The 27,090-nt window shown below is 43.4% G+C and overlaps 4 long non-coding RNA genes across 5 annotated transcripts in view; 3 read left to right on the top strand and 1 right to left on the bottom strand.

Moving 5' to 3' along the window:
* LOC119139716 overlaps positions 1-13,611 on the bottom strand; it is a 32,665-nt gene extending 19,054 nt beyond the window's left edge. The window contains exon 1 of the long non-coding RNA XR_005101414.1: positions 13,567-13,611. This is a non-coding gene — a long non-coding RNA (uncharacterized LOC119139716). The remainder of the gene's footprint in view (positions 1-13,566) is intronic.
* A 1,377-nt stretch (positions 13,612-14,988) lies between these two features.
* On the top strand, positions 14,989-16,466 carry LOC119139718. Of its 2 annotated transcripts, none has more exons than XR_005101417.1 (3): positions 14,989-15,417; positions 15,600-16,042; positions 16,386-16,466. It is a non-coding gene; the product is annotated as an uncharacterized LOC119139718 (long non-coding RNA). The 2 variants fall into 2 exon arrangements; XR_005101418.1 differs by lacking the exon at positions 16,386-16,466 and having other exon boundaries at positions 15,600-15,671; positions 15,809-16,150.
* On the top strand, positions 16,465-24,156 carry LOC119139726. The gene is made up of 3 exons (XR_005101425.1): positions 16,465-16,492; positions 16,742-16,911; positions 23,805-24,156. It is a non-coding gene; the product is annotated as an uncharacterized LOC119139726 (long non-coding RNA).
* Positions 24,157-25,919: 1,763 nt separating this feature from the next.
* Positions 25,920-26,462, top strand: LOC119139722. The gene is made up of 2 exons (XR_005101421.1): positions 25,920-26,127; positions 26,275-26,462. It is a non-coding gene; the product is annotated as an uncharacterized LOC119139722 (long non-coding RNA).
* Positions 26,463-27,090: the final 628 nt, after the last annotated feature.

Raw genomic sequence — 27,090 nt, forward strand, 5'->3', positions numbered from 1 at the left:
TATCAAAGAGCAGGTGCATTTATACGGAGACTTGATTACACACAGGTGCATTCTATTTATCATCATCAGTCATTTTGGACAACATTGGATCATTCAAAGATCCTCACTGAACTTCTGGAGTGAGTTTGCTGCACTGAAAGTAAAGGGGCCGAATAATATTGCACGCCCCACTTTTCAGTTTTTTATTTGTTAAAAAAGTTTAAATTATCCAATAAATTTCGTTCCACTTCACGATTGTGTCCCACTTGTTGATTCTTGACAAAAAATTAAAATTTTATATCTTTATGTTTGAAGCCTGAAATGTGGCGAAATGTTGAAAGGTCAAGGGGGCCGAATACTTTCGCAAGGCACTGTAATTGCTTGCACAGTGCTCCTTGAGATGTTTAAAGCTTGGGAAATCTTTTTGTATCCAAATCCGGCTTTCAACTTCTCCACAACAGTATCTTGGACCTGCCTGGTGTGTTCCTTTGTCTTCATGGTTCTCTCTGCGCTTTAAACAGAACCCTGAGACTATCAAAGAGCAGGTGCATTTATACGGAGACTTGATTACACACAGGTGCATTCTATTTATCATCATCAGTCATTTAGGACAACATTGGATCATTCAAAGATCCTTACTGAACTTCTGGAGTGAGTTTGCTGCACTGAAAGTAAAGGGGCCGAATAATATTGCACGCCCCACTTTTCAGTTTTTTATTTGTTAAAAAAGCTTAAATTATCCAATAAATTTCGTTCCACTTCACGATTGTGTCCCACTTGTTGTTGATTCTTGACAAAAAATTTAAATTTTATATCTTTATGTTTGAAGCCTGAAATGTGGCGAAATGTTGAAAGGTTCAAGGGGGCCGAATACTTTCGCAAGGCACTGTATATCGATGTGTATCGACGAATCGTTACACCCCTAATGAGCACCTCACATTATATACAGTTAAAGCTACAAAACAAACTGACAAATAACTCATTTTCAAATCAGATTAGTAAAAACTGGTCAAATATAAAAAAATAAAAAGATATTAAAAGTGAAGACAATTTGCAATTCTAGTAATGACACGAATTTGATGCACAATTTGTCTTCGCGGGCCACATAAAATGATGTGACGAGCCGTATCTGGCCCCCGGGCCTTGAGTTTGACACCTGTGCTCTACAGTGACGATTTAACATTGTCTCAAAGTGTACTACTTAACATTGTCTCAAAGTGTAATTTCTTCAGTGTTGTCCCATGACAAGATATAATTAAATCATTGCAGAAATGAGAGGGGTGTACTCACTTTTGTGAGATATTGTAATTTGCTCATGAGTCTGATCATCTAAATTAGTTTTTGAGGGACACTTTCCTACATGTTTTAGATATTTCCTTCCTCAAACACACCTGGTTCAAATCATCAGGTCATCAGCAAGAGCTTCAGAAGCCTGATAACAATCCTGGATCATTTGAATCGGCTTGTTAAAGGAGAGAGACATCTAGACGGCCAGAGTTGCACGCTGTATGAGCAGTGCCGGCTCTACGCAGGGGCAAGAGGGGGCAACGCCCCCTCAAACAGATGTCCTGCCCCCTCGAATCAAACTTTTAGAAGTGAAAAATCCGCTGATAGAAACACACGTTAATCAGCCCCCTTTCTTCTCTCATGTCGGTGCAGTGTGTGTCCTCCCTCACACAGCCTGCTGTCAGGACACCGCGCCCCTCCGTAAACATCCAATCACTGTGAGTATGCAAATGAGGCAAGACGCAGCCAGAGAGTGTCAAGTTACAGTCAGCGCGGTAGGAGTTGGAAGAAGCAGTAAAAACTCCACCAAACTCGTCGTAATGACCCGTGATATAACTAATGATTAACGACAACTCAAATAATAGTTAATATAACATTCATATTATATGTTCCCCCCCTGAGAGATTGCCACCTTATTGTGGTCAGGGGGTTTGCGTGCCTCAGTGACCCTAAGAGCAATACCAGCAGAAGCTTTAATCTTCAGGTGGGACACCCAAGCTGGACAGGTCTTAGTGTATAGGCCTGACAGAGTGCAATCCACTTCTCCAGGTTGAGATCTGGACACACAGCTAACAACTGCCGTGAAGAAAACACTAACTGTGTTAAAAATGTGTAAAAAAAAAAAAAGAACATGCCCCCTTCACATTTCTGACTGCCCCCTCTTATGTGCATTCCTAGAACCGGCCCTGTGTATGAGCCATATTTTCCTTTTGCATTATTTTTTGCATTGTTGTAATTTAGCTCCATGCCACTCGACGGACTCTTATGCATTGTCATGCATTGTACTGGGATGCATATAAAAACCCGGCAGGGGTTGACAGGAAGCCAACAGTTTTCGAGTGTGTCAATGCCTTGAAACTACCATTGTTTATGGCGAGAAATATACAGTATGTGGTTATTTTGGTTACTTTTATGTCACGAGTTATTTGCCATGTTGTTCATGTGGAATATAAACAAACCTGCATGTCTTTTCTTTACCTTCACCAACCAAACTCCGACTGCTTACTTCGGGTGCAAAGACACACGTCATACATAACACTCCATTTATCAGCCTCAGGAATTGACTATATAGGGTTTAGCCACTGCAATAGGTCGAAAACTGCTTCATTTAGATTACTGTTCACGGCGTTTGTTTGGAAATTCCGATTGTGAGGAGGGCAAATGTTTGGTGTTGCCTAGCACTGGAGCTAAGCTATCAGCAGTGCTAAAAGTTGGTAGCAGTACCCATTCAAAGCGATCAGATGAATCACAACCAAGGACCATTTCCAGTCAAAGCTTTCAGCCTGCTCTAGACCAACAAGTGTTTCAACTCCTGCAAGGCCAAAATTAAATGTCAGGTTGAAGGAATGGGGTCGAAATACAAAAAGTCCTGCCTAGCTACGAAAACAGATATGATCAAACCTCATTGAATAAAGTCAAAGTGAAAGTCTGCTTTATTGTCAATTTCTTCACATGCCAAGACACACAAAGAAATCGAAATTACGTTCCCACTATCCCACGGTGACAAGACATAGTACACAATATACATACAAGTAAACAACACAAACACATAAAAACAAGAAGGCACATACAGCATACAGTCAGAATCACATAGCGCAAAAGTACAGGACGCTACGCAGAAGGAGGGAGAGAGTTCAGTGGCGAGCAGTGCTTGCATACCACTACAGAGTCCCGGCACCATTCGTCACGGACGTAGACGCATATTCCACCTCCTCGCGATTTTCCCCCTTTTACAATGGCCCGGTCCGCTCGATAGCACCCTAGCCGCTCCAGATGTACAGCAGAGTCCGCAATGTTGACAGTCAACCAAGTCCCAGTGAACACGAGCACACAGCAGTTACGCACTGTCCGGTTCGTAAATCTCAGCAGGCGAATGTAATCCACTATGTTGTCCAGCGATCGAACATTCGCCGGAAGAATGGAAGGCACGGCCGGGCGAGCTGGGTTGGCCGCCAGCCTAGCCCGGACGCCTCCGCGCATGGCCCTCTTCTGCCTCCTCGCACACCGCTCCCGACGCTTTCCATCCGGGGGAGGAATAGCAGACGGGCCCGGCGACGTTCCAGGACGGAGCAGCGAGCTCCTTTAATGTCTCCGCATCAAAGTCCAGAACGCCACAAAACTCACTGTCGCCGATGTCGAGCAGAACCTGCCGGCTGTACTTGTAGCACGACTCAGTACGACGAGACGAACACATAAAACTGTCGGACAAACACTCATTAAACGAACAAAAACATTTTAAGCATATAATTATACCTACACACCAAATCAATAAAGAAGACATAACTACACATTTTTGATAGGGGGTAATGACAAAGGTTTTTATAACTTTATGATCTGATATGTATATCTGAGCACTTTAAAATAACGAATGTTTTTTTATATATTGCCTGAATAGCTTAATGACCTTTAAGGAACTGTTTAATCCATACCTGATGATTTTCTAAATCACGGACACTGCCAAAGTCGTCTAAAAATGTTCAGTACTTGATTATATCTTATGTTTTGACTAATGCTAGACGCCTGTTTTCGATTACTACTGAACGTTCTGGACAGAGGGAAATATTTTGCCTAACAAAGAAAAGATATGGTTGGAAGCATGATTAATCTAAGAATATGATGACGTAAGCAAGTACATGGCGTATCAAAAGAACAAACAAACAAAAACATGGTAAGTGGTGAGTACAAACTTTGCATAGTCAGGGAACATTAATAAATTGATGATGTCACAGCCAAAAGCTCACATAATTCCGTACAAAATGACAAAATTGAAAGAATGATGAATGGATGAGGTACGACAGTGTATGTGCAAGAATGGAGGAGAATGTTTACAGGAAGGTCACTTGGAGATAAAACCAGCAGGTGCCAGAGGGAGACAGCCAAGAACCCGGCCAAAGATGATCGTCAAGGCTGAAAGACGGAAAGGAAACCACCCTCCTGACGCATGACTGCGCTGCCACCTGCAGCGGCAACCGCATAGTGAAGTTTGCTGACGACACGACTCTGGTGGGTCTCATCACCAAGGGAGACGAGACTCAATACAGGCTGGAGGTTGACCTTCTGACCGCGTGGTGCAGGGACAACAACCTCCTGCTGAACGTCGACAAGACCAAGGAGATTGTTGTTGACTTCCGGAAGGGTCACGCCCAACACCTGCCGCTGACCATCGACGGTGCTGTGGTGGAGAGAGTGAGCGGCGCCAGGTTCCTGGGGGTGCACATCAGTGAGGATCTCTCCTGGTCCACCAACACCGCGTCGCTGGCGAAGAAGGCCCAGCGCCGCCTGTACTTCCTTCGGAAACTCAGGCGAGCGGGGGCTCCTCCGGCCGTCATGACTACTTTTTACCGCGGCACCATTGAGAGCGTCCTCTCCAGCTGTATTGCTGTCTGGGGTGGCAGCTGCACTGACCACGACTTGAAGGCCCTGCAGCGCATAGTGAAAACGGCTAGTAAGACTATTGGTGCTTCTCTCCCCTCCTTGAAGGACATTTACACCTCCCATCTCACCCGCAAGGCGACCAAGATCGTGAGTGATGTGAGTCACACCGCTCACTCTTTGTTTGAACTTCTGCCCTCTGGGAGGCGGTACAGGAGCCTGCGCTCCCGCACCACCAGACTTTCCAACAGCTTCGTACTCCAGGCTGTTAGGATCCTGAACTCGCTCCCCCTTTCAGCGTAGCGTCCTGTTCTTGCTGTATGCGCACTGGCTCGGTTTTGCCCCTCTTATTTAATGGGTTATTGGTCTGTTATTTATTCATCGCTCATTTTATTTTATTTATTATTTATGGTTTGTGCCTTCTTGTTTTTGTTTTGTGTCGCCTACTTGTATGTCTCGTCACCGTGGGATGGAGGAAACGGAATTTCGGTTTCTTTGTGTGTCTTGACATATGAAGGGATTGACAATAAAGCTGACTTTGACTTTGACTTAACTTTTGCTGCAACAACAAAACATTAGGATTCTCCTTGTTCATATTCATTTGCAAAATGCACAACAGCTACCACGCACGGAAATGCCTATTTATGATGGAGATCTTATGAAGTTTAACTTTATCAGAGCCTTTGAACACTGTGAAAGCCAAAACAACATGTAAAGGAGATTGCTTTTACTACCTTGAGCAATTCACTAGGAAGCAGCCAAGAGAAATGGTACATAGCCACCTTCACATAACTGCTGAAACAGTGTTTGCAGCAGCAAATAAGTTGTTCAAGCAAATAAGTTGCTCAAGGAGCAATTTGGAAATGAATTCACTGTAGCATCAGGTCAGGGAGTGGCCGAGCATGAAGGCTGAGGACCCTGAAGCACTCATGGTGTTAGGGTTTACAGATTATCTTGATCGTATGATTATGTTGGAACGTAACCTGTAATAATTAACCTAGCTTGTCCTGTCTTAACAAAAGTAGTAGAACAAAGTGCTAAAATCTTTTGAAGTGATTGACTAGCTGCAAAGGAAGCAATCAAAGTTGCTTTGTTTACACAACGTCATAAAAGACCCCCTGCTATGCTTTGATCAGCAGGCCAGGGGCTTCAACCCCATCCTGTCCACTCTCACCTCCAGTCTCACCCCCACTCTGTTTCTCTCAATAAAAATGCTCCTGCATGAGGCCTGAGTCAGACCTCATTCGATCATCGCTGTACGCACAGCGACGAATGGACTCTCCACCTGCAGGTGTTTAAAAGGACTTACTTGACTCCCGTGTGGTTCTTGCAAAATAAGTTAGAGTGAGCACCACCCTAACACATGGCTTATGGACTTTTCCTATGGTCGTGTTCCAATGCCATGGCTGTTCTTCAATATTTGGAGGAACTTAACATGCCACCTAACATCAAGATCCTGAGTCAGAAACCTCCGTTTAAACTCAGAGATAAGTGGCGAACTAAATTGCCATACTGGAAAAATTAGTCGAAGAGCACAATTCTCAGACAGTGGATTTTGTCGAGTGCCAGGTGAAAATCACTTCAGATCCAGTTTTTGGCGATATACAGGATGGCTCACCTGCTGTCAAAAGGGCAACCAGGTCATCAGGTGAACCATGTCTGAGTGCAGCAGCTTTGCCACACGGGTGGTCGTTTAAGGTGGACACAGCACACCAGATGATGATTATGACAAGGTCACATTCACTAAGGGTGTGTATTCAGACCTGACTGTGTGGTCTACTTTAAAAGGACCAGGGTTCGATTCTAACGCTGGTCCGGACCTTTTATGTAGGTGTGAATACACGCAAACGAATCCTGGTGCGGATTAAAGAACCAGACACTTTTTAAAGTGGTCTCGGTTCGCTTCCAAACGGAATCTGGTGCGGTTCGCTTCAGGTGTGAATACAAACAGGGTAGATCCGAACCAACAGCACAAATTTGCAGAGCAGGAATGCAACACGTATGACTTGCAGGTTTTCCTTCATTTCCGGGTCTGTGCTCTGTGAGCCGCCCTGATTTTTGCTGTCCAATGGGAGCACAAATCGTCACAAGCGTGGATGTGTTTACAAAATATACCGTAATTTTCGGACTATAAGTCGCGTTTTTTTTACATAGTTTGAGTGGGGGGGCGACTTATACTCAGGAGCGACTTATATGTTTTTTTTCACAAATGTTTACTTGATCATTAACACATCACTTACAAGTATAGTTGACCACTTCACATGTTATTTTTAGTATAGTTGATCACTTCACATGCTTTGATATCTTTATCTTGAACATATTCAAAACATGAAAAATAGAGAGAAAAAATCAAATAAAGTAATTAACACTTTAAAGCGCCATATCCTCGGACATGTCCTCTGTCACCAGGATGACATAAAGGACGAGAAATTTGATGGATGGATTTAATGATTTGGAGTGACACAAATGGTTTGATAATATTGTTGTTTATGTGATAGTTATTTAAAATATAGTTTATATATCGTTGTATGGGCCTGTGGAATAATTTGAACTGCGGCGCGGCACACGGCATTGTTGACAAAGGACGATCGATGGATTTAATGAATTGGAGTGACACAGATGGTTTTATAAACGTGTTATTTATGTAATATTTTTTTTTAAATAACTGAATGTTACGTCAGGCCCGTTCTCAGCTCCTCGTTTTATTTCACATTTTTGGGCATTTTATGGCTGGTGCGACTTATACTCCGGAGCGACTTATAGTCCGAAAATTACGGTACTTCACTTGCAAAATGTAGAGTCTAAATGGGAACCGCACCAAACAAAAAAAATTAAGTCAGCTTTTGGCCCAGACGAAACAAGCGGACTAAAGGATTTCTGATCTGAATACACCCCAAGACTGATGCCATTCCCTGCATGTATTTCAACATCAGCGGTCATGCATTGGATCAAAGCTTTAAGATGGGAAGAAAGCTGCATAAGAAGAAACTGGATTGCTTAAACGAAAATGACTTGTGTTTCAGTTGCTTGTGCACAGGGCATCTGAGCAAGAACTGCGACACTCGCATCACTTGCAAAATGTGTAATAGAACCCACCCCATTGTTTTACACATCGGAGTATTTTCAGTTGGGGCACCAACCTCGGCATTAGACCAAGGAGTCACAGCCAGTAAACCGCCAGCGAGCATGAGCGACTCAGTCACTGATATGCAAAGTGTTTCACCTTCGGCCCCCGTGCTGCAACCGGAGAGGAAAGCCTTAGCCACCTTGGTACAAGGGACAGTATAGTAAGCAGACACAGCTTCGTAAACAGGAATGATACCAAGGAAGATGTGTTTGTTCATCAAACTGCAATCAAGAAAGACAACCCAAGGAAATTCCTCTGGAGTGTTGGCGATGGCAAGGTGGTAGCGTTTGATGTGTTAAAACATCACACAATCTGTATTAGGGACAATTTGCTGCCTCTGCTCTGACTTGCTGGGGATACACTGGGACCTTGTGTACACTCTATGTCAGGGGTCACCAACACGGTGCCCGCGGGCACCAGGTCGCCCGTAAGGACCGCATGAGTCGCCCGCAGGACTGTTCTAAAATTAGCTCAAATAGCGGCACTTGTCAGTGAGCTGCATCTATTTATTTTACAGTCAAACCTCGGTTTCCGAACGTCCCGGTTCTCGAACAAATCGGAATTTGAACAAAAAATTCTAGATTTTTTTGCTTCGGTTGTTGAACAGAATTCGGAGGTCGAACCTCGCGAGATGAGCCGGGAGGACCCGAGAAAACCCGACCGCGCGGCCCGGATGCCGACTGACTCCGTAGTTATTGTATTTTCGTTACTTTGAGGATTGTATTAACCCCTAATCATGCTTCCAAAGAAAGCAAGTGGGAGCAGTAAAGCCATCCTAAAACACAAAGACGCTCTTAAAGCAATGCGACAGTGAGCGCCCGGCCGGCATGCTGCAGTTGCGCGATCGGACCAAATTAAGCTCCCTGCGCACTGAGGTCCACTTAAATTCTGGAAAGTACATCAGGACTTTAAAAATATTTTCTAAATTTCAGCGACGGCTCTGTCACAATAATGCGACCAGCGCGGTGCAGTTGCGCGGTTGGCGACGCGCTATGGTTGCGCGTTCGGCGGTGCGCTGCAGTTGCGCGATCGGACAAAAATGCGCAAATGAAAAAATGCTTAAAAAAGGCGTTTTTATTTTGCTTGGAATGGATTCATTCTCTTTCCATTATTTGTAATGGGAAAACATGATTCAGAATTCGAAAGATTCACTTCTCGAACAGCCGTCTGGAACGGATTGTGGTCGAAAACCGAGGCTCCACTGTACAATTATTTCTCTATTTCATTAATATTAACATGGCCCGTGTTGCAGTGTGTCATGCATTTATTTTAACTGTCAATCTCGCCCATCAAAGTTTGGTGGGCAGGTCCTAATTGATTGACCTGCTCATTAAGTCAAGGAAAATCAATTCCAGAATTATGGATTGATGTAGAAAGAGTGGCATATTCAGATACACTGGCTGTGGCGCCATACGTGGTTTGAAGACATAAAACAACTCAAAACCAGCTTTGGGGTTTGAACCAATGATGCTAAGGAATAAAGAAACAGCTACTTTCAGCTGCTCTTCCACTCAGCCATCAGACACTCATTATATACTCATATTGTATTGTGTAAAATATGTCCTTGAAAAACTGAACATCATGGGATCAAATCCCTCGCCACGTTATATTTATATTTTTACCATGTGTATAATTTCTTGCAGCCAGTCAAAAGTTGTAAACAAGATGGTTTCTTTCACGTGTATATTGAAGATTTACAGTTGTGCAGTTGAACAATTTTGACATAGCTTGTGACAAATCATCAGGAAAAAAAACAAAAGTATGAGACTTTTCCCAAACCGCCATATTGGGAATGGGGAACCAGTTAATCTGGAAGCCAGATGAACCGTAACACCGCCTGCGAGGGTTTCCTCGGGAACTCCGGTTTCCTCCCAGATCCCCAAAACATGCTAGGTAGGCCACCAATTGGGCACTCCAAATTGCAATGTTTGTCTGTGTGTAGAGATGCACCGATCCGACTTTTTCAGTTTCGATACCGATGCCGTGGTTTTGCGTATCGGTCGATACCCGATACCGATCCGATATTATGGTTGACTTAACAAGCTACATACCTCTACATGTGGAACAGAAAAGACTAAAGGCAATGGCATCAGGCATGACTACACAGTTCATTCCTAAGACAAAATGTAACAAGATAAAGCAGATTCATGCAATGAACTATTTATTTGTAACATAAATTGTAAATAAAGTGTATCAGCATTTAAATTCAAGTAAATTAGGATACAAACTTCTTAAAAAAAAAATACAAATGTTGCAGCTGAAACTGCACTGGGCAAATATAGAAAGGGTGATCAAGCACACAGTAACCAAATATTAAAATAAATAGTAAACATGTAAACATTAGGTGCCGTTCCACATCACTCATGACCTGTTGATGCTCTAAATGCTCATTTAAGCAGCAATGAGAAGTGCTCCCTGAAAACAAGCTCCGCTTAGTACTAGTACTATAACTGGCAGTACTACCACCACCCCTGGCAGCATTAGCTTTGCGGACATTACAAACTGCCGTCGAGCTAGTTGGCGTGTTCAGTTTAAAGTACCTCCACACAGCTGACTCTTTTGTTCGCTCCATGTTTGCGTTTGTTTAGAAAACTCTCGTGGCACGCGGCACACGTGCTGCTGACATATGACGTAGCCCGCGTCCCAATAGATTAAGGAAAGGATCGGCACACAGATCGGCTGCATTTTCCGATACCCGATCCATCAATTTTGTTGATATCGGGGCCGATATCCGATCCAGATATCGGATCGGTGCATCTCTATCTGTGTGCCCTGCGATTGGTTGGCAACCAGTTCAGGGTGTTCCCCACCTACTCTCCGATGACAGATGAGGTAGGCTCCAGCACGCCCGCGACCCCCATGGGGACAAGCAGTACAGATGATGGCTGGATGGGTTTCTACTTATGACAACTGCAACATATGACAAGGATAAGCCTCTACAATGATTTCCAATCGAGAACTTGTGATCTCTTCCTTCCGTGACGTAGTCAGGCTGATGTATCAAATCAAGCAGACTCTGCCCAAAAAGCAGGCAGCAGTAAGCCCTTCTTTTCCAAAATACCGTTGAATCTCTGGATTTTTTTCAGGGGCGAATTCTACCACTGGCATCATCTTTATTACAAGTTCTATCACAAAAGAGCTAATCTTGGGCTCGCTACCCTCTCTTTAAACGTTTTGAGTGAGTCAATGGTAGAATGCTTGATTAAAAATAATAACACAATAGCGACGTGTTTTTTCCCAAACATGAACAATTTAACTAATTGGGTCCAGTAAATAAATAATCCCAGACTGTACACCATGAATAAAATTATCTAGAACTGTTTTTAGAGGTTTTCTCCGTGACATCCGAGTAGATGTGGTACCGACACCGGAATGAATTGAAGAAGCAGAATCGGAACCGGAATCGTCCAATGATAGCCAACCCTATTGAAGACTTTAGTCCAGGGGTGGGCAAACTACGGCCCGCGGGCCACATCCGGCCCACGGGACCGTTTAATCCGGCCCGCCAACCCTGAATTAATTGTATTATTAAACTTTTTTTTTTGTCATTTTGCCTGCAATGACTGCGTTTCCCCAGTAGATGGGGAACCGCTCGCCTGCGCATTTACTACCGGAAGCCGTGTCAGAAAGCTCGGTGCACACTCACAAGTGCGTGTACGTACGTACTCAGTAGTACGGACATGGCGCACTCGCGCTCTATTTGTATCAGTCCCGAATTTAGAGCGTGTGCTGTGACGACAGCATTCTTGTAATTCGCTCGCTGAGCTTTCAGATACAGTTTTACGCTAAAGCCACCCACAAACCTTCCCCTGGAATCCTTCCATTAAAATGAGTGGCCCGAAGAAAAGAAGTGAGTGCTGAATGTTAAAAGAGTGGCCAATTTGGCTCGACGTACGCGACGTGACGTTCAGCCACATCAACCCGTCACAGATCGAGGTAAACGGATCTCTCCTAAGAATTGCCACAACAAATTTTACTCCAGACTATGATGCACTAGCAAAAAAGGGAGACCAACAACACTGTTCCCACTGAAAATGAAGGGGAGGCTCTCAAGTTTGTTGTAAAAAAATGCATTTTGAATATGATTTGTACACATAGCAGGGATTGAAACTAGCGACCATTCTCATTTTCAAACAATGCAGGATGCTCAAGGACATTGATGCACCACCTTTTTGCGACTAATCTTAACCTGTAAAGTTCTTAAGGCTTACTTTAAGGAAGTGTTTCCCGTTTCCTCACCTCTGTTACCAGGTGTTTGTGAGTTAAAACTCTGCTCTGATGTTCAGATACCCCTCACCGTGTTGCCGTTTTGATTACTTTATTTGGATGTATGCTTTCACCGATTCTTCAAGATGATATATTTGGTCAGAATGTTTGCTGTTTGATGTGATCTCATAAGATAAACATTTTTCATTAATCTGACCTGCAGGCACTGAAGTGATGGAGACTGTTATTCATAATAATAGTGTCGTATTTTATGAGAATCACTGATAGCAGTTTTTTAGTGATTTTTTTTTTTTAAATGCTGTTAATAAATGCATTTGTTTTCAAAAAACTTGTTTGGAATATCCATGCTTTACTACCTACTAAAGGCCAAAATCTTTTATGCAATGACCTTTACAGGTCGCTTATATTACTTCACACAAACACTACGTCCATCTGCTCCTGGTTCGGCCCTCCGGTCCAAATTTAGAACCCAGTTTGGCCTGCGAGTCAAAAAGTTTGCCCACCCCTGCTTTAGTCTCTACAGCAGGGGTCACACACTCCGGTCCTCAAGGGCGCCAATCCAGCCTGTTTTAGGTGCAGCCCTACAACAACACACCTGAGTCAAATGATCAGCTCATCAGCAAGCTCTATTAAGGCTGATTGCGATTCTGATTATTTGAATCAGGTGTGTTGTTGTAGGGCTGCACCTAAAACAGGCTGGATTGGCGCCCTTGAGGACCGGAGTTAGTGACCCCTGCTCTACAGTGTAGACTCTACCCAAGGCCCGGGGGGCCAGATGCGGCCCACCACATCATTTTATGTAGAATGCAAAGACACATTGAGCAACGACTTCATGTGTCAATACTAAAATTATAAATTGTCTTCACTTTTACAAAAAAATCTGGGAATTATCAGTACCATTCATCTTTTTAAAATGCTTAAAAAAATTAAAAATAGGTTTTTACTGTTTTTAATTTTACTGTATATAAGAACAGGCGTTGACAGTCATGGCCCTCCTAAGGAAACTATGACTACGATGTGGCCCGCGACAAAAATGAGTTTGACATCGTAACTGACAGCAGCAACAACCAATCAGAGCGCCGAAACAACACCCTCCCTTTTTAAAAATGACAAAACCTTTTGATCCAGCGGTACTTCTTGGGGTGGAAAATTAAAATAAAGCGTGCGAGTGTGACATGCGACAGAAAGATGACAACTCTGATGTACGGTTATCTGTGGTCGTTTTAATTCACATTAGTAGTGCAAATCTTATTAGACTTGACCAAGAATGTAAGCCTTGATCAACACAATATGATTAGTGGGGAATATCAACTGACAAATTAAGTTATTACACGATGACGTGAATCGGCAATTACCTTTGATGTCCATAGTTGCCTTACAAGCAATATAGGGATCGACATTTTCCTCGTCTTTTTTGACCTTCTTGTCGCGTGTGTGTCTCGGTGTCGTAATATCCTGCTCCTCCTCCACCTCTTTTGAAGGCCCTGTCCAAATTCTCAAACTATATATATATGCTCAATAGAAGTGCACGCGGTATTTCGGAGCACATGCTACAAGCCTACGAAATTAGCAGAATTGAGACAGAGCGTGCTACGTCATTGACCTGCAAGGTTGTTGTTTCTCCAGTTTTGTTGCTTAAAATAATTTGGAAAACTACAGTAAAGTAGTAGTAAATTACAATTCGGGCTCCGGTGTAGGTACCATGGCTGTGTCCAAATTCAAAGATGCGTCCTCCACGGCCAGTTCGTAGGCTGGACGAGTGGGCGTGTCAAGCAATGTCACATGCGTTGCTGTAGTGGAAAGTGGACCAATGTGGGCGTCACAAAAGCGGCTACGAAGCTGCCGACACAAATATCTTTTTTAAACAACGGAGTGGGGGAAAAAGCGACTAAATCAAAAATACTTAAGTGTTACCCATGCAAGGAAACATAAGCCTGTTTAAGGCCGCTTTTACGTGTCACGTGACGTGCTGCCGAGTCACAGAAGAAGTGACGTATTTTAGTCTAAAAACAGGTGTTGTGCTTGATTTGGTTCCCCCGTGAGATTTTGTTCCCCCGGCCGCGGGAGCGCGCACGCCTTGTTTGGAAAGCGAAAAACCGATGTCGTACGGCGTCAGCACTATGTTGTTTTCAATAAAAACATGAAGAACTCACGTTTGCGTCAGTCAATTTTTATTTTTATAAAGGATTATTCTCATTTGATGTCTTTAAATTCATCCGCGTTCTGCCATTGAAGCGGGGTGCATTCAAAGACCAGTCGTACAGACGGAACACTCATTCACTTCACCAAAAAGCAACAATATAATTACGTGAGCTCTTTGCATAAACCACAAAGGAGACTTTCTACTTAATTGTGATCATCATTCATCCATCCATCTATTTTATTACTCAGGTATTTTCAAAGCAAATCAATATTGTTGCATTTATTAATTTGCTTTAAAATGACAGCGCAATATAATTAAGAGCTGACACTATAGCAATGTCAAACGTGTTCATTTAAGAAAAAGCCACACACGTTTTGTGAGGATATGTTCCCCCCCCCCCCCCCCCCCCCCCTTGAAAACGGTGAGTGCTGGACTCCAGCTGTTTTTTTTCTGTCTTCCTGGGGGTCTGTTCAGGTTGTGTGGCAAATTTGAACAGGTTCCCTCATTCCTAGGCCAAATTACAGGGGGGGAACACATCCTCACAGCTGCCCCGTGAGGATATATATATAACACACCTCACTATGAAGGAAATTGTTGAATTTGTTGAGTGCAACTCAAACTATGTTTTTTTTTTTCAAGTAACTATTTGTGGATCTATTGAGTAAATATTTGATAAATTATCAAACTAAAGTAACATATTTGGTTGTAGACCCATTGAGTGAACATTTGATATATTATGAAACTAATGGGTTTTTTTTTTGTCCAAGTAGCAAATTTGCAATTAGGTGTATTGAGTGAGCACTTAATGAATTACCACAAGTATGGTGCTAATTCAACGTTTTATTTTTACTTCTACTCAGGAGGGGAGCTGTATTATTGCCGCCAAAAAGGCACAGACCAGGCAGTCCAAGTGAAGGTTGTCTGTGGTGCTGAAGAGGCAAATGAAATTTTTAAGAGTTTTCATGCCAGCCCGGCAGGGGCACACACCGGGCAAAATAAAACAAGACACAGCATCTCTCTGAGATATTACTGGCCAGCGATGTCTGTTGACATTAATGAGTGGGTATGTAAACAATACAAAAAGAGTATACTTGTTTGTTCATTTTTTTTAGCCTGCAAACATAATGAATGAAACTATTCCTTTGTATCTTTTGCAAACAATTCAAAATCATTATCTAAGATCTTGCCCTTTTTGCATGCATTTATTAACAATGACTACTTTTCCACAAAACTTGCCATTGTCAGGTGTCCCAGTGCACCGAATCTCAGGCAGCCGGCATATCAATAAAAAGCCCAACAGAGGTCATGCCTATACAGGTCAGTTAATCCAAATAATGTTCTCTATTTTGACCCAAGGTCTATATAGTATTTTGTATGTGGCATACTTTATATAACTATTTTTCTCAGCAACATCAATTTAACACAATTTGTTTTTATAAATATTTATTTATTAGGTGTCTCAGCCATTCGAACTCTTGGGGATGGACCTCATTGGCAAACTGGCTCAGACAAAAGATGGATACCAATATATTTGCGTGATGGTCGATTATTTCACGAAATGGCCTCAAGCCTATCCATTGAGGTCGAAGTCTGCTGCTGATGTTACCGCCTGTATCCTAAAATTCGTCTACCAATTTGAGTCGCCAAAAAGGATCTTGACAGATCAAGGCAAAGAATTTGTCAATGCAGTAAGTACAACAGTGTTTGGCAGAAATTATCTTCATCATAGCTGTCAAATACAAGTCCCTGAGGGCATATCTGGCCTGCAACTTTATTTTGTGTGGCCGATGAAAGCAATGAAAGGATGTCGAACTTCAAAAAATAGCTGAGTAAAATAAAAATAAAACGTTTCTTACTGCTCATTGTATTTTGTCCGTGTTTTGTGACTGTTGCAGTTGTGGGTGTTGTATTTTCCTTCTGTGTATTTGTGATGCAAAGCCAGTATAGTGATGTTAAGATCACATTCTCAAACACTATTTCACTGCAAAATTGCCCAACTCAATTACTTATTCTTTCCCCTGGCAACTGCAGATCAACAAGAGAGTATGTGAAATGCTTGACATAAAAAGAAGCCTTTGCTCACCATACCACCCTCAAACTAATGGGTCGGTGGAAAAATTAAATGGGACAATTCAAAGGTGAGTATACTTCGTTTACCCACATTAATCTTTGAAAATTTCTTGTTATGATGTTGCTTGTGAGTTTGTTTTTGTTTTCAGGGCACTTTCAAAGTAAATAACATGCACTATAAAAACTGTTAGGTCAGAAAAAACACATTTTGGTTTAAAAATTGTTATTGGAGTCGTTTATATACAATTCTCCAAAATTAATAAAAAAAACAACAACACTGTCACCAGCGCAATTTTAAAACAGATTTTGTTTTTTAGAGCTCTGAGCAAAGTGGTTTGTCAGCATCCAGAAAGCTGGGATGAATATTTGGATCCAGTTATGTTTGGTCTGCGGTCCCAAAAAACAAATGACGACAAACTACTCGCCTTACTTTCTAATGTTCGGCAGAGAGGCACGCTACCCCATTCAAGTGCCAGAACACTACGAGGTAAGATTCTGGCACATCAAGATCCATGATCCATTACAAGGATATACAGCAGGTGTTAGGGTTTGCAGAATATCTTCATCGTATGAATGTAACCTGTAATAATTTACCTAGCTTGTCCTGTCTTACCAAAAGTAGTAGACCAAAGTGCTGTGATCTTTTCACCTGATTGACTAGCTGCAGAGGGAGCAATCAAAGTTGCTTTGTTTCCACAAAGTCGTAAAAGGCCCCCTGCTATGCTTTGATCAGCAGGGGAGCGGCTTCACCCCATCCTGTGTTCCCACACCCCCACTTTCAACCCCACTGTGTTTCTTCTCAATAAATATGCACCTGATGAGGCCTGACTTCAGACTTCATTCGACCATCGCTGTAAGCACAGCGACGAGTGAACTCTCCGCCTGCAGGTGTCTGAAACGACTAACTTGTCTCCAGTGTGGTTCTTGCAAAATAAGTTAGAGTGAGCACTACCCTAACATTTTGGTGCCGAAACCCGGGACCCTCATACCCGCCATCTGGCTGACGGAGGACGACGCGCTGTACACCGTCGACGGGCCAGCGTCCATTAGGAGGACCTGGTAAAGAAAGACCTGGGAAGGAAATCCTTCGCTGGGCCAGCGTCTTAGGTCTGCCTTCGTCTGACAGAGGTGGATTGACGGGATCCGGCAGTGCAACGAACCAGGGGACAAGTAAGTTAAAGAAAAAAGCGCTGATACGGCTTTGGTTTGTCCGAGCTATGAGATACGGCTTTGGTTTGTCCTAGCTATGAGATACGGCTTTGGTTTGTCCGGGCTATGAGATACGGCTTTGGTTTTTCCAAGCTATGAAACAGCTGGGATTCTAGTCCCAGTGGAAGGAACGGGCTAAGAAAAGACAGAGTCTCTTTTTCCTAATTGAAGAAGGGCGTAGATTCTTTCTTTTTTTTGTCCGTTCTTCCAAGCTGTTTGGGAGGGTTTTACACCCATCCTGGATAGGCCTAAAAATAAAAAGCGCTGGAGTGTGGTTGAGAGTGTGACTGGTAGGATAAATTGACTGCAAAGAGAATTTGGTGGAAGGTCAATTTAAACCTGCATTGAGGATCCTCAAAGAAAAGAAAAATAAAAAATATTGTATAAACCTAAAATACCAAATTAAGATGGGAAACAAAACCGGTAAATCCCTAGCTCTTGAAGGAGATGAGAAGTACATGGCGTGTACATTTCTTAATTGTATGCAATACATGCCAAAGTGGAAGAAAAAGTATGGAGTAGAAGGGAAGTTGAAAGTTGAAGTGTGGAAGATAGTGGTTGATGTTTTGGAGGAGAGTGTGAATAGGAAGTCAAAGGGACTGAAAAAGAAAAGTAAAGAGAAAGAATTGATTTGTGCTAGAATGTGGTTGAAGGCTTCACAAGAGAGATCTTGTGCAAAGAGTGCGAACTATATTTCGAAGACGAGCGAATTATGGTCATTTGGCAGGAATAAAACAGAAGCCTGGGGAAGATACTGATGATTTTCGCTTAAGATTTGAAAAAGAATTCAGGGTGCATAGTGGCACCCCATTCAATGATGCAGCTGAGAGTGCTTATCAGCAACGTCTTAAAAACGCGTTCATCACTGTTTCCCCCCCGACTTCGGCAACTGGGTGAGGAAACATTTGGTGGAAGTAGATATTGCAAGTGTGACAACAACTATGCAATGGGCCAAAAGTTCTGATGTATTTCATCTAGGCGATGATGATGATGTTGACCTAGATGAAGATACAACAGTCTTCTTTCATGGGTCCCAGCAGGCCAGAGGAAGAGGTAGAGGCCAACAAGGTCGCAGGCCTCCGTATAATTCAAAACCCCCATCAGATTCAGAGACCTGTTGGAACTGTGGGAGACGGGGACACTTCGCAAGAGAGTGTCGTCAGGCAAAACGACACCTATCAAAGGGTGGAGGAAGGGGCAGAGGAAAAGCCAAATTGTCAGCATGACTAGATTCCTCCCCTGTGATCTCTTGTGCTCCTACAGAGGAAGAAATAACAGATGTCCATATGAAAGCAAGACATGTCATTGTCAGATTATTAGAACGGTTTTTAGATTGTTAGAGCTCCTGTCCATGCAAGGAGTATGACAATGCTGTTGTATGCCCAATGACAAATGACCAGAGATCAAATTGTGTATGTACACTAAAGTTAAAATTTGCAAATCAAGTGGTAAATGAATGCAACTGGCTTCTAGAAGATAAATAAAACTTAGAATGTGCTGTCCTCGTGTGCGTGGGAGGGACCAGCTCATGGTCGACCACAGGAAATGGCCAGCCTGTGACGAATCATTGGTGCTGGGATCTACCTTACGCGCGCGAGAGCTGTGCATGTGTGTTAAAATTATGAAAATTGGCTGAACCTTTAGTGCACAGAAATTTGCTAGACTGTGGTCTATCCAATTTGCACCGCAGAACAGAAACGCTTTTGAAAGATAAAAATGAGAGGAAAAGAGAGGAATCTGTTTGCGAGCAGAAACTGATCCACACTAGTGCATGTTAAGTAAGAAACGACAGAACATGCTTTCAGGAATTGGAAGAATCAAAATTGTGAATTTAAGACGTTCACATTTAATAGAAATAATTGACTGGTTGTGTTATAAGATTATACAAACTTCTATATGCGAGCTGATTCTGAGAGATTGGGTTCTTCAAATTTAAAAACAAAGAAAGACTTCTGATTGATTTACCAGCAGTTTTTTTGTGTGTTGAGTTTTTTTTTTTTTGGATTGGTGGATTGTTCTATCAGGAACCTTGAGATGAAAATGGTATGTGAATGTTGTGTGGTGAGCTTGGATGAATTGGGACCGATGTGATAGGAAGTCTCCTTCATGGAGACTGCGTGTGAGATGCAAATGAGCATTGATGACTGATTGCCTGAATGAAGGGAAAATACAGGTTGAATGGTTGGCGTTGTTGGACACTTCTATCGAAAATTAGTAGAGCGACTTTGAAGAAAGAGTGATTTTGAGTATGTTAAATGCTAAGGAAGAAATAAATACATAGAGGAAATAAAAAGGTTGCTTTTGGATTGCTAATTAACTAAAAAAAATAAATAAATAAAAAAATAACTGGAGAACCAGTAACACATGCAGAAGATGTGTGAACTGGGAAACTTAGAAGCGTTTTGGAAAGGAAGTCAAATTAAATGATGATAGAGTCATATGTGGTAAAGAACACATCCTCCCAAAAAGTTTGTCGAGGTGTGAGACATGGGCGTCGCCAAGCCTCAGAAGGTGGGGGAATGTTGTAGAGAGTGGGAGATAAAAACAAAAAATATATACAACGCTTTACTACATATAGATTCTCTAATACACATGGCGTTGTACCATTGAGTTAGATTTTTTTTCTCAAACTTTTGCTGTAAACAATTGGAAGATGATTGAAAAGTGACTGAAGAAGCCATGAGGAAGTGGTGTAGCTGTTTGGAAGGGCACGCGCTTATGCGTTTCCTTGGCTAATCAACATTATTTAACTGATAAGGGGATGGGCAAAGGAACCATCTGCTACAGGACTTAAGGTCCGTTCCTCCAGTAACCAAGATCAGAGAATCTCCTTTAACACAGGAGGCAATAAATGGGATAGCCTCTGTCATAAATGGTCTTTGGTCAGGAGGAGTCATTCGGAAGTGCTCAAACACTTCTCGCAAACACTCTTATTTGCCCAATTCAAAAGGGCAATAAAATTGACTGGTGAATGATACAATATATGCAAGAAGCAGACGAAGAACAGTCCCTGGCAGATTACATGATTAGAACGCTCAGACTGACAGAGGTGTCAATGCAAATTTACTGCCGCCTGATCTTTCATCCTCACAGGTCGACAACCCCGTCATACCAGGAGACTGGGTCTACATCAAAGTCATCAAAAGAAAGAACTGGGCCAGCCCACGGTGGGAGGGACCATTCCAAGTCCTGCTGACTACCCCCACCGCAGTAAGGAGGACCATTCCAAGTCCTGCTGACTACCCCCACCGCAGTAAAGATCGCTGAACGGCCCAGCTGGATTCACCTCAGCCACTGCAAGTTGCAGAGAGTGCTGGACCCCTAATTCGGAGTGGTGGGGAAGACTAACTTCAAAGGAGTCCTATCGTTTAGGGTGGGACGTCTCAATGTTGGTGAAGAAAACAACGATCCCCACTCCGCTAGGCGAGGGGATGTCCCGGTGTCTCTGCCATCCTAGTAGCAACGGGGCTCCATATGCCAGATGGATCCTCTGCTGCGTTGTGGTTGGAGCGTGCTATGGTCTATGGACTCAACTGAACAGACCAAGTGACCATGTTGACCGTGGAAAACGATGGTCACACGATGAGAACTTTGAGGACTGGTCATGGGACCCGAGAAACCCATACGAAACCAACACGTGGTACCGCTACGTCAAATTCACTGTGAGATCGCACACACAGGAGGGCTGCTATGTGTGTTCCAAACTCCCTCCGTCCTCCACACAAGTTCACTTGGAGGCCAGAGCAATGAATGTCACTGAAGCGAAATGTATGGCATCCATGGGAGGAGTTGGATATCAACACCGTGCTGTCACAGTCAGTGATGCCGACCCGTCCCGCCCCGGACTTGCGGAAGGTACCTGTGATCAGCTTTTCTGGACAAATCTCAATGTGACTGTTAAAGGACGAACACTGCCGCAGGTGGCCTTCACAGACCGGCCACCTGGAGTGAACTATACGTGTTACATCCAAGGAAGTGAGACCCACAAATGCATTGACAGAGACTGCTCTCCAGGAGGGAACTGGATGGGAGCTTTGGACATCGCCACTGAGTGTCAGGATAACAGAGCCATTTCAGGTGGCTTTGTGGTCACAAGGTTTATCCGATGCTGCCCGCCAACTGGACAGGAGTGTGTGCACCAGTGTGGGTGACAGACCACACCTACAGGATACAACATCGTCAGCTGACGACAGCACACAACTCTTCTGGCCGTCGCCGCAGGGCGATTACAACCTTTGACCCCCATGACCCTGTCTGGGGTGCGAATGTTCCGGACGACCATAAAATGTGGCCTGTCGGAAACAAAGTTGTTCAAGCGCTTTTTCCTTGGATCGGAGTTGGAAAACAATCTCTCTTCATCGAGACACTGAACTATCGTTTTCAATCCTTTGTGAACCTCTCACTGCAAGTCGATGATGGACAAAATAGAGAGATCCAGGCTATTAGACTAATGGTCTTGCAAAACAGGATGGTTCTGGACTTGTTGACGGCAGCACAAGGTGGTGTGTGCCACATCATTGGGACTTCCTGTTGCACATACATTCCAGGAGATAACGACACGCACATCAAGGAAGCCATGAACTCACTTAGGAATTTACAGCAGGCCATGTCGGAGAATAACATCCCACATCAATGGGATTTCTTTTCATGGCTATTCTCTGGCGCGTGGTGGCAGTTGCTGTTGAAACTTGTGACTCCTGTGCTTGCTGTGCTGGTATTGTTGTGCTTGTTTACGACCTGTGTTATCCCGTGTTTGAAGTCTGCTGTGACAAGGTTTGTGTCTTCTACCGTGGCACAAGTACATATACAACTTCTTAGAGATGACGGATGTGATGTCTATGATGTGCTGCGAGACATGGATTGCGTAGATGCTGTTTAGCTCAGCATTCTTTTACAGAAACTTGATGATTTGACCATCGAAAATGCCTTGCAAGTGATGGGTACAATGATGTACTGTTTCTGTGTTTTTCTTTTTCTTTTTTTATTGATAACATTCTGGTCGCCTAAGGCAAAGGGGCCGTGTAACTCTTTTCCTGCATTTAATCTGGCCGCAGGTTTTTCAGTTGCACACAAAATCTGGACTGGAGCATTGAGGGAAATACCTCGTCTTCACTGGAAGTTATTGCTGTCATTGTATTTTCTTTCTTATGTTTGATTGATCGGGTTTGACATACTCATATGATAAAACAGGGGGGATATGTTAGGGTTTGCAGAATATCTTCATCGTATGATTATGTTGGAATGTAACCTGTAATAATTTACCTAGCTTGTCCTGTCTTACCAAAAGTAGTAGACCAAAGTGCTATGATCTTTTCACCTGATTGACTAGCTGCAGAGGGAGCAATCAAAGTTGCTTTGTTTCCACAAAGTCGTAAAAGGCATAGCAGGGGGCTATGCTTTGATCAGCAGGGGAGCGGCTTCACCCCATCCTGTTCCCACACCCCCACTTTCAACCCCACTGTGTTTCTTCTCAATAAATATGCACCTGATGAGGCCTGACTTCAGACTTCATTCGACCATCGCTGTAAGCACAGCGACGAGTGAACTCTCCGCCTGCAGGTGTCTGAAACGACTAACTTGTCTCCAGTGTGGTTCTTGCAAAATAAGTTAGAGTGAGCACTACCCTAACAGCAGGGGTGGCCAACCCGCGGCTCGCGAGCCGCATGCGGCTCTTTGCCGGGTTTCATGCGGCTCCTTTACGTTCGGATTGCTAGCCGCATGCGGCTCCTTGCCGGGTTTCATGCGGCTCCTTTACGTTCATATCAACATTTGTGGGTTTATTTGTTTGTTTGTTTTTGTGCGTGTTCGCTTCGCTTGAGTTCAATATGGTATTTTCGTCAAACGCTGCGTGTTCGCTTCGCTTGAGTTCAATATGGTATTTTCGTCAAACGCGCATGCGCATGAGGTGAAATCCCGCAAAGGAGGAGGGGCAAACCCATTCGGGGGGGGGGGGGGATGTGGCTATTTGCGGTACACAGTAAAAAAATGTGGCTCTTAGTCTCTGACTGGTTGGCCACCCCTGATATACAGCATCATGGAGAAGTTTTTATACGATCAAGGACAATTTGCTTGTTGAATTTGTTTAGTTACATCTTAATTGTAAAACACAAATATAAAACTAAAACTTGTTGACACTTTAATCATGACAGCAAATGTTTGCTTTTTCTGAAGGTTGATGGCACTGTGGAGGATGTGGTGGGGATGGAAGTTACGGCACAAGACCATAACGAACAAGACCAACTATTTGAGCAAGTTAGAGAGCACATTAGAAAAGCGCAGGAAAAAACAAGGCACCCAAAAACAACCTCAGGGACCACACCAACTGTACACATTGGAGATCTTGTTCTAAGAGAAAATATCAGGTCTCAACAAAGAAAGGGAGGAAAATTGAACCCCAATTTTTTGGGGCCATACAAAATTGTGGCGATTGAGGGCAAGACAGCTGACCTCCAGGATGAGAATGGAGCCTTGGTCCCCAAAATAAACATTGACCACCTAAAACCATACAAAGAAAATAAACAAAAAGTGCCTCATAGGTGGCGGCTCGGTGGAGCACTGGGTAGCACGTCCGCCTCACAGTTAGGAGGGTGCGGGTTCGATTCCACCTCCGGCCCTCCCTGTGTGGAGTTTGCATGTTCTCCCCGGGCCCGCGTGGGTTTTCTCCGGGCACTCCGGTTTCCTCCCACATCCCAAAAACATGCTTGGTAGGCCGATTGAAGACTCCAAATTGTCCCTAGGTGTGAGTGCGAGTGCAAATGGTTGTTTGTCTCTGTGTGCGATTGGCTGGCAACCGGTTCAGGGTGTCCCCCGCCTACTGCCCGATGACGGCTGGGATAGGCTCCAGCACTCCCGCGACCCCCGTGGGGACTAAGCGGTTCAGAAAATGCATGGATGGATGCCTCATAGGTATGAAAACAAAAAAGGAGCATCCTCCTGGATGACACAGTCACCATCCCCACCAGCCTCAGCTCCTCCAGCCACTGCTCCTCCAGCCACTGCTCCTCCAGCCGCAGCTCCTCCAACCACCGCTCCCTCTTCCACTGCTCCACCAGCCGCAGCTCCTCCAAGCACCGCTCCCAATGCCACTGCTTCACCAGCCGCAACTCCTCCAAGCACCGCCACCACTGCCACTGCTCCTCTAGCCTCAACTCCTCCAGCCATTGCCCCCTCTGCCACTGCTCCTCCAGCCTCAGCTCCTCCAACCACCGCTCCCTCTCCCTCTGCTCCACCAGCCGCAGCTCCTCCAACCACCGCTCCCTCTCCCACTGCTCCACCAGCCGCAGCTCCTCCAAGCACCGCTCCCACTGCCACTGCTCCTCCAGCCTCAGCTCCTCCAGCCACTGCCCCCTCTGCCACTGCTCCTTCAGCCACAGCTTCTCCAGCCACGGCCCCCTTTTCCCCTGCTCTTAATACCGCAACACCACCATGACTGTCTTTGACTTTTAGACAAACGAGGGAAAATGTGGACAAATGTAAGATGTATTCATGATAAAACTGTAAACATTAAAACATACATTATGGATATGTGGCACATAGGTCTTGTACTCACAAAGTGTTTTATAAATGCCATTTGCTGCTATGGAATGAACCACATTTGTATTTTGAGGTATTGTTCTGACTTATTTTTGGCAGACGTTCAAGATGCCTGGAAGGGAAAGCACGTCCATGTTCTCCTATCAAAAATCGGGGCATACAAATTGTTCTTTTGGGACATTATGAACGTCAGACCCAATTCTGAGCTGGAATCGGAGGTAAAATTACGTTTTCATATCTGAAACTTAGGTTTGTCTTAATTGGCAGCACTGTATTTTTTTTGTGTGGGGGGGGTAATATTTTCTGTTTCAATTTGTTTGCCGTTTCAATTACAGGTTGTAAACGCGTACCTCCTGTTGTTGGTGAACGAACGCAACCAAATCAGCGTGGAAAAGGTTTCCTATATTGACTCATTTGCAATGACAAATTTATGGAATGGAAAGAGCCAGAGACTCAAGGTGTGTCTGTATTAGTACTGTTTATTGAATTATATCTTGCAAAATTATCAATGAAGTTAAGAAGTTAAATGTCTTAATATTGTTGTCGGGCCAATTAGTGGCCCAACAACGTTATTAAGACATAACAATTTTATTAAAAAACTCAATTGGCATTAATTTTGTTCTTTACGCATTTTACTGAAATTATTGACAGACGTATTTTTTTCTTCTGTTTATTTTTAGATCAACCCGGTGGAATACAAACTTATTGTTGGCATTGTCAATGAGCATAAGCATTGGAAGTTGGCGGTAAAGAAATGTTTTAATGCCACAAGAGGAGTAACATTACAGCAAAAAATATATAGTTATGTGCAAAATGTTTAATAATTCATGCATATGAATAATAAAACCTCATTTTTTGTGTTTAAAATATAGGCAATCATGCCAGGAGAAAAAAGGTCCTTACTAGTTGATCCTCTTGGTGAGTCTCAAATGGACATTAAAAAATGCCTGGAATCAACCCGGTAAGCACAGCTTCTAAAAGTCAGAGTACTATTGTGATATCAACATTTAACTGAAGATGTGCGCTTTCTTTTGAAAGTGGACTAGGTTTTTGTTTTTACCAATACAAATTATGTAATTGACGGATAAAACTGGCTCTTATATTTCAGGGCGTTCATGCGCAAGAAAGGGTGCAATGTTTCCAGGTGGACTTGTGGCACTGTCCCCCATCCCAGGCAACAGGATTCAACCTCTTGTGGTGTATTTGCTTTGAAAGTATGCATTTGATTTACAGACTAGATTTACCAAACTCATATCACTCAATTATGCAAAAACTTAATCAAACATTACTCAAAACTAAAAAAAACTAATTTAGAGTTCATACAACAAAGGACTAAAACAAATTATATATATATATAAACATATCCTCACGGGGCAGCCCTGTAATTTGGCCTAGGAATGAGGGAACCTGTTCAAATTTGCCACACAACCTGAACAGACGCCCAGGAAGATAGAAAAAAAGCCAGTCGATGTCCAGGACTCACCGTTCTCAAAATGGGAGGGGGGCACAAATTCTCACGGCTTGACATTTTTTATAGAGTTCCTGTTACAATTTTTATCCCCCCTCCCCACCATCTGTCACTTTGCTTGGGACAAAAGGAGCCTTCAGAACTGAAATTTCTTCTCAATTATTCATTCAAATCAATTCACTCAAATCATTCTCGTTATGAAAGATTTGATCACAAAACGTGTGTGGCTTTTTCTTAAATGAACACGTTTGACATTGCTATAGTGTCAGCTCTTAATTATATTGCGCTGTCATTTTAAAGCAAATTAATAAATGCAACAATATTAATTTGCTTTGAAAATACCTGAGTAATAAAATGGATGGATGGATGAATGATGATCACAATTAAGTAGAAAGTCTCCTTTGTAATATATACTCCTTGTAGCCTGTACCCAAAAAGAGGAGTTTCTTTGCATCG

The sequence above is a fragment of the Syngnathus acus genome, chromosome 21 (assembly GCF_901709675.1).
Source record: "Syngnathus acus chromosome 21, fSynAcu1.2, whole genome shotgun sequence".
Classification (NCBI taxonomy): domain Eukaryota; kingdom Metazoa; phylum Chordata; class Actinopteri; order Syngnathiformes; family Syngnathidae; genus Syngnathus; species Syngnathus acus.